The sequence below is a fragment of the Lipotes vexillifer genome, unplaced genomic scaffold (genome assembly GCF_000442215.2).
Source record: "Lipotes vexillifer unplaced genomic scaffold, Lipotes_vexillifer_v1.1 scaffold177, whole genome shotgun sequence".
In the NCBI taxonomy this organism is placed as follows: Eukaryota; Metazoa; Chordata; class Mammalia; order Artiodactyla; family Lipotidae; genus Lipotes; species Lipotes vexillifer.
Genome location: NW_006796206.1, coordinates 675,424 through 684,624, shown reverse-complemented (window position 1 = coordinate 684,624; position 9,201 = coordinate 675,424).

The window sequence follows — 9,201 nt, the reverse complement described above, 5'->3', positions numbered from 1 at the left end:
AGCACAGGTCACTGCCCCCACCCCTCTTCCGGGGAGCCTGTGCAGCCCGCCACTGCCAGGTTCCCGGGATCCAGGGACAATTTCTCAGGGAGAACACACGGCGGGCCTCAGGCTGGGGCAACGTCACGCCGACTTCTGCCGCCGCAGGACCGCTCCGCACTCCGTGCCCCTCCCTGCCCCCGGCCTGAGAGCGCCAGAGCCCCCGAGTCAGCGGCTCCTTTAACGCCGTCCTGTCTGAGCAAAAAGCAGACGCCCTCCAGCGACCTACACGCAGAGGCAGGGCCAAGTCGAAAGCTGAGCCCCTGTGAGCTGTGAGAACAAAGAAGAAAAAGGGAAATCTCTCCCAGCAGCCTCAGAAACAGCGGATTAAAGCTACACAATCAATTTGATGTACCCTGCCTCTGTGGAATACATGAATAGACAGCGAATCATCCCAAATTGAGGAGGCGGACTTCTAGAGCAAGATCTATGATTTTTTCCCCTTTTCCTCTTTTTGTGAATGTGTATGTGTATGCTTCTGTGTGAGATCTTGTCTGTATAGGTTTGCTTCCACCATTTGTCCCAGCGTTCTATCCGACCATTTTTTTTTTTAATTTTTTTCTTAATAATTAATTTTAATTTAAAGAACTCTGTTATACTTTACCTTCTTTCTATCTTTCCTTCCTTCCTTCCCTTTTTGAGACAACGAATCGTCCCAAATTGAGGAGGTGGACTTGGAGAGCAAGTTTTATGATTTTTTCCACTTTACCTCTTTTTGTGAGGGTATATGTGTATGCTTCTATGTAAGATTTTGTCTCTATAACTTTGCTTCCACCATTTGTCCTAAGGTTCTATCCTTCCCTTTTTTTTTTCCTCTAAATAATTATTTTTTTAATTCAATAACTTTATTATACTTTATTTTATTTTACTGTATCTTCTTTCTTTCTGTATTTTTTCCTTCCTTCCCTCATTCCTTCCTTCCTTCCCTCCTCCCTCCCTCCCTCCTTTCTTTCCTTCTTGCCTTCTTCCTTTCTTTTCTTCTTTCTTTCTTTCTTCCTTCCCTCCTTCCTTCCTTCCCTCCTTTCTTTCTTGCTTTCTTTCTTTCTTTCCTATTTCCTCCTACTTCTACTAATTCTCTCTACTTTCTCTCCCTTTTATTCTGAGCCGAGTGGATGAAAGGCTCTTGCTGCTCCAGCCAGGAGTCAGGACTCTGCCTCTGAGGTGGGAGAGCCAACTTCAGAACACTCGTCAAGAAGAGACCTCCCAGCCCCACATAATATCAAACGGCGAAAATCTCCCAGAGATCTCCATCTCAACACCAGCACCCAGCTTCACTCAACGACCAGCAAGCTACAGTGCTGGACACCCTATGCCAACCATGTAGCAAGACAGGAACACAACCCCACCCACTAGCAGAGAGGCTGCTTAAAATCATAATAAATCCACAGACACCCCAAAACACACCACCAGACGTGGACCTGCCCACTAGAGAGACAAGATCTAGCCTCATACACCACAACACAGGCACTAGTCCTCTCCACCAGGAAGCCTACACAACCCACTGAACCAACCTTAGCCACTGGAGACAGACATCGAAAACAACGGGAGCTACAAACTTGCAGGCTGCAAAAAGGTGAACCCAATCACAGTAAGATAAGCAAAATGAAAAGACAGAAAAACACACAGCAGATGAAAGAGCAAGATAAAAAGGCACCAGACCTAACAATGAAGAGGAAATAGGCAGTCTACCTGAAAAAGAGTTCAGAGTAATGATAGTAAACATGATCCAAAATCTTGGAAATAGAATAGACAAAATGCAAGAAACAGTTAACAAGGACCTAGAAGAAATAAAGATGAAACAGACAATGATGAACAACACAATAAATGAAATGAAAAATACTCAAGATGGGATCAATAGCAGAATAAATGAGGCAGAAGAACGGATAAGTGACCTGGAAGATAAAATAGTGGAAATAACTACTGCAGAGCAGAATAAAGAAAAAAGAATGAAAAGAACTGAGGACAGTCTCAGAGACCTCTGGGACAACATTAAACGCACCAACGTTCGAATTATAGGGGTTTCAGAAGAGGAAGAGAAAAGAAAGGGACTGAGAAAATATTTGAAGAAATTATAGTTGAAAACTTCCCTAATATGGGAAAGGAAATAGTTAATCAAGTCCAGGAAGCACAGAGAGTCCCATACAGGGATAAATTCAAGGAGAAATACGCCAAGACACATATTAATCAAACTGTCAAAAACTAAATACAAAGAAAGCATATTAAAAGCAGCAAGGGAAAAACAACAAATAACACACAAGGGAATCCCCATAAGGTTAACAGCTGATCTCTCAGCAGAAACTCTACAAGCCAGAAGGGAGTGGCAGGACATACTGAAAGTGATGAAGGAGAAAAACCTGCAACCAAGATTACTCTACCCAGCAAGGATCTCATTCAGATTTGATGGAGAAATTAAAACCTTTACAGACAAGCAAAAGCTGAGAGAGTTCAGCACCACCAAACCAGCTTTACAACAAATGCTAAAGGAACTTCTCTAGACAAAAACACAAGAGAAGGAAAAGTCCTATAATAACGAACCCAAAACAATTTAGAAAATGGGAATAGGAACATACATATCGATAATTACCTTAAATGTAAATGGACTAAATGCTCCCACCAAAAGACACAGATTGGCTGAATGGATACAAAAACAAGACCCATATATATGCTGTCTACAAGAGACCCACTTCAGACCTAGAGACACATACAGACTGAAAGTAAGGGGATGGAAAAAGATATTCCATGCAAATGGAAACCAAAAGAAAGCTGGAGTAGCAATTCTCATATCAGACAAAATAGACTTTAAAATAAGGACTATCAGAAGAGACAAAGAAGGACACTACATAATGATTAAGGGATCGATCCAAGAAGAAGATATAACAATTGTAAATATTTATGCACCCAACATAGGAGCACCTCAATACATAAGGCAAAAACTAGCAGCCATAAAAGGGGAAATCGACAGTAACACATTCATAGTAGGGGACTTCAACACCCCACTTTCACCAATGGACAGATCATCCAAAATGAAAATAAATAAGGAAACACAAGCTTTAAATGATACATTAAACAGGATGGACTTAATTGATATTTATAGGACACTCCATCCAAAAACAACAGAATACACATTTTTCTCAAGTGCTCATGGAACATTCTCCAGGATAGATCATATCTTGGGTCACAAATCAAGCCTTGGTAAATTTAAGAAAATTGAAATTATATCAAGTATCTTTTCCGACCACAACGCCATGAGATTAGATATCAATTATAGGAAAAGAGCAGTAAAAAATACAAACACATGGAGGCTAAACAATACACTACTTAGTAACGAAGTGATCACTGAAGAAATCAAAGAGGAAATTAAAAAATACCTAGAAACAAATGACAATGGAGATACAACGACCCAAAACCTATGGGATGCAGCAAAAGCAGTTCTAAGAGGGAAGTTTATAGCAATACAAGCCCACCTTAAGAAGCAGGAAACATCTCGAATAAACAACCTAACCTTGCACCTCAAGCAATTAGAGAAAGAAGAACAAAAAAACCCCAGAGTTAGCAGAAGGAAAGAAATCATAAAAATCAGATCAGAAATAAATGAAAAAGAAATGAAGGAAACAATAGCAAAGATCAATAAAACTAAAAGCTGGTTCTTTGAGAAGATTAACAAAATTGATAAACCATTAGCCAGACTCATCAAGAAAATAAGGGAGAAGACTCAAATCAATAGAATCAGAAATGAAAAAGGAGAAGTAACAACTGACACTGCAGAAATACAAAAAATCATGAGGGATTACTACAAGCAACTCTATGCCAATAAAATGGACAATCTGGAAGAAATGGACAAATTCTTAGAAATGCACAAACTGCCAAGACTGAATCAGGAAGAAATAGAAAATATGAACAGACCAATCACAAACACTGAAATTGAAACTGTGATTAAAAATCTTCCAACAAACAAAAGCCCAGGACCAGATGGCTTCACAGGCGAATTCTATCAAACATTTAGAGAAGAGCTAACACCTATTCTTCTCAAACTCTTCCAAAATATAGCAGAGGGAGGAACACTCCCAAACTCATTCTACGAGGCCACCATCACCTTGATACCAAAACCAGACAAGGATGTCACAAAGAAAGAAAACTACAGGCCAATATCACTGATGAACATAGATGCAAAAATCCTCAACAAAATACTAGCAAACAGAATCCAACAGCACATTAAAAGGATCATACACCATGATCAAGTGGGGTTTATTCCAGGAATGCAAGGATTCTTCAATATACGCAAATCTATCAATGTGATTAACCATATTAACAAATTGAAGGAGAAAAACCATATGATCATCTCAATAGATGCAGAGAAAGCTTTTGACAAAATTCAACACCCATTTATGATAAAAACCCTGCAGAAAGTAGGTGTAGAGGGAACTTTCCTCAATATAATAAAGGCCGTATATGACAAGCCCACAGCCAACATCATCCTCAATGGCGAAAAACTGAAAGCATTTCCACTAAGGTCAGGAACAAGACAAGGTTGCCCACTCTCACCACTCTTATTCAACATAGTTTTGGAAGTTTTAGCCACAGCAATCAGAGAAGAAAAGGAAATAAAAGGAATCCAAATCGGAAAAGAAGAAGTAAAGCTGTCACTGTTTGCAGATGACATGATACTATACATAGAGAATCCTAAAGATGCTACCAGAAAACTACTAGAGCTAATCAATGAATTTGGTAAAGTAGCAGGATACAAAATTAATGCACAGAAATCTCTGGCATTCCTATATACTAATGATGAAAAATCTGAAAGTGAAATCAAGAAAACACTCCCATTTACCATTGCAACAAAAAGAATAAAATATCTAGGAATAAACCTACCTAAGGAGACAAAAGACCTGTATGCAGAAAATTATAAGACACTGATGAAAGAAATTAAAGATGATACAAACAGATGGAGAGATATACCATGTTCTTGGATTGGAAGAATCAACATTGTGAAAATGACTCTACTTCCCAAAGCAATCTATAGATTCAATGCAATCCCTATCAAACTACCACTGGCATTTTTCACAGAACTAGAACAAAAAATTTCACAATTTGTATGGAAACACAAAAGACCCCGAATAGCCAAAGCAATCTTGAGAACAAAAAATGGAGCTGGAGGAATCAGGCTGCCTGACTTCAGACTATACTACAAAGCTACAGTAATCAAGACAGTATGGTACTGGCACAAAAACAGAAAGATAGATCAATGGAATAGGATAGAAAGCCCAGAGATAAACCCACGCACATATGGACACCTTATCTTTGATAAAGGTGGCAGGAACGTACAGTGGAGAAAGGACAGCCTCTTCAATAAGTGGTGCTGGGAAAACTGGACAGGTACATGTAAAAGTATGAGATTAGATCACTCCCTAACACCATACACAAAAATAAGCTCAAAATGGATTAAAGACCTAAATGTAAGGCCAGAAACTATCAAACTCTTAGAGGAAAACATAGGCAGAACACTCTATGACATAAATCACAGCAAGATCCTTCTTGACCCATCTCCTAGAGTAATGGAGATAAAAACAAAAATAAACAAATGGGACCTAATGAAACTTCAAAGCTTTTGCACAGCAAAGGAAACCATAAACAAGACCAAAAGACAGCCCTCAGAATGGGAGAAAATATTTGCAAATGAATCAACTGACAAAGGATTAATCTCTAAAATTTACAGGCAGCTCATGCAGCTCAATAACAAAAAAATAAACAACCCAATCCAAAAATGGGCAGAAGACCTAAATAGACATTTCTCCAAAGAAGATATACAGACTGCCAACAAACACATGAAAGAATGCTCAACATCATTAATCATTAGAGAAATGCAAATCAAAACTACAATGAGATATCATCTCACACCAGTCAGAATGGCCATCATCAAAAAATCTAGAAACAATAAATGCTGGAGAGGGTGTGGAGAAAAGGGAACACTCTTGCACTGCTGGTGGGAATGTGAATTGGTTCAGCCACTATGAAGAACAGTATGGAGGTTCCTTAAAAAACTACAAATAGAACTACCATATGACCCAGCAATCCCACTAGTAGGTATATAACCTGAGGAAACCAGAATTCAAAAAGAGTCATGTACCAAAGTATTCATTGCAGCTCTATTTACAATAGCCCGGAGATGGAAACAACCTAAGTGCCCGTCGTCGGATGAATGGATAAAGAAGATGTGGCACATATATACAATGGAATATTACTCAGCCATAAAAAGAAACGAAATTGAGCTATTTGTAATGAGGTGGATAGATCTAGAGTCTGTCATACAGAGTGAAGTAAGTCAGAAAGAGAAGGACAAATACCGTATGCTAACACATATATATGGAATTTAAGAAAAAAAAATGTTATGAAGAACCTAGGGGTAAAACAGGAATAAAGACAGAGACCTACTGGAGAACAGACTTGAGGATATGGGGAGGGGGAAGGGTGAGGTGTGTTAGGGCGAGAGAGAGACATGGACATATATATACTAACAAACGTAAGGTAGATAGCCAGTGGGAAGCAGCCGCATGGCACAGGGAAACCGGCTCGGTTCTTTGTGGCTGTCTGGAGGGGTGGGATAGGGAGGGTGGGAGGGAGGGAGACAAAGAGGGAAGAGATATGGGAACATATATATATGTATAACTGACTCACTCTGTTATAAAGCAGAAACTAACACACCATTGTAAAGCAATTATACCCCAATAAAGATGTTAAAAATGAAAGTGAAATCAAGAAAACACTCCCATTTACCATTGCAACAAAAAGAATAAAATATCTAGGAATAAACCTACCTAAGGAGACAAAAGACCTGTATGCAGAAAATTATAAGACACTGATGAAAGAAATTAAAGATGATACAAACAGATGGAGAGATATACCATGTTCTTGGATTGGAAGAATCAACATTGTGAAAATGACTCTACTTCCCAAAGCAATCTATAGATTCAATGCAATCCCTATCAAACTACCACTGGCATTTTTCACAGAACTAGAACAAAAAATTTCACAATTTGTATGGAAACACAAAAGACCCCGAATAGCCAAAGCAATCTTGAGAACAAAAAATGGAGCTGGAGGAATCAGGCTGCCTGACTTCAGACTATACTACAAAGCTACAGTAATCAAGACAGTATGGTACTGGCACAAAAACAGAAAGATAGATCAATGGAATAGGATAGAAAGCCCAGAGATAAACCCATGCACATATGGTCACCTTATCTTTGATAAAGGTGGCAGGAATATACAGTGGAGAAAGGACAGCCTCTTCAATAAGTGGTGCTGGGAAAATTGGATAGGTACATGTAAAAGTATGAGATTAGATCACTCCCTAACACCATACACAAAAATAAGCTCAAAATGGATTAAAGACCTAAATGTAAGGCCAGAAACTATCAAACTCTTAGAGGAAAACATAGGCAGAACACTCTATGACATAAATCACAGCAAGATCCTTCTTGACCCATCTCCTAGAGTAATGGAGATAAAAACAAAAATAAACAAATGGGACCTAATGAAACTTCAAAGCTTTTGCACAGCAAAGGAAACCATAAACAAGACCAAAAGACAGCCCTCAGAATGGGAGAAAATATTTGCAAATGAATCAACTGACAAAGGATTAATCTCTAAAATTTACAGGCAGCTCATGCAGCTCAATAACAAAAAAATAAACAACCCAATCCAAAAATGGGCAGAAGACCTAAATAGACATTTCTCCAAAGAAGATATACAGACTGCCAACAAACACATGAAAGAATGCTCAACATCATTAATCATTAGAGAAATGCAAATCAAAACTACAATGAGATATCATCTCACACCAGTCAGAATGGCCATCATCAAAAAATCTAGAAACAATAAATGCTGGAGAGGGTGTGGAGAAAAGGGAACACTCTTGCACTGCTGGTGGGAATGTGAATTGGTTCAGCCACTATGGAGAACAGTATGGAGGTTCCTTAAAAAACTACAAATAGAACTACCATATGACCCAGCAATCCCACTACTAGGTATATACCCTGAGGAAACCAGAATTCAGAAAGAGTCATGTACCAAAATGTTCATTGCAGCTCTATTTACAATAGCCCGGAGATGGAAACAACCTAAGTGCCCATTGTCGGATGAATGGATAAAGAAGATGTGGCACATATATACAATGGAATATTACTCAGCCATAAAAAGAAACGAAATTGAGCTATTTGTAATGAGGTGGATAGATCTAGAGTCTGTCATACAGAGTGAAGTAAGTCAGAAAGAGAAGGACAAATACCGTATGCTAACACATATATATGGAATTTAAGAAAAAAAAATGTTATGAAGAACCTAGGGGTAAAACAGGAATAAAGACACAGACCTACTGGAGAACAGACTTGAGGATATGGGGAGGGGGAAGGGTGAGGTGTGATAGGGCGAGAGAGAGACATGGACATATATATACTAACAAATGTAAGGTAGATAGCCAGTGGGAAGCAGCCGCATGGCACAGGGAAACCGGCTTGGTTCTTTGTGGCTGTCTGGAGGGGTGGGATAGGGAGGGTGGGAGGGAGGGAGACAAAGAGGGAAGAGATATGGGAACATATGTATATGTATAACTGATTCACTCTGTTATAAAGCAGAAACTAACACACCATTGTAAAGCAATTATACCCCAATAAAGATGTTAAAAAAATAATAAATAAATAAATAAATAAATAAAAGACAAGTGGAGTTTGCGGAGCAGAGCAGGTAGGTAAGGGCAGTATGAAAGGTACAAAGGTGAGAAAGTATCAGAGAAAAGTGAAGTTTGGTGCTTCCAGAGATTGGAGACAGAAGTGTGGCTGATAGCTGGAATGGGAGGAGAGATAGGTGTGGCATCTTTTGGGAGGTTGTTGGGACTACCACAAAGATGATGGGGAAGCAGAATGAAGGGCTCGATGGAAACAGGTTGTCAGTCTGCAGACTTGTAGTGAGAGTAGTCAATGAGTCATTTTTATCCTCTTACTCTCCCCATCTGCAAACGCAGCTGCCCACCAACAGACGGCAATCCTCTGATGTTAGAACTTGGCATCCTCCTGCGGGAAGGGAAGTGAGAAGGGAGGGGAACACATTGGTTAGCGGCTGGGCTGGCGTGGAGAGCTGCACTTGAAGAGCCTGCTATGCCGATCAGGA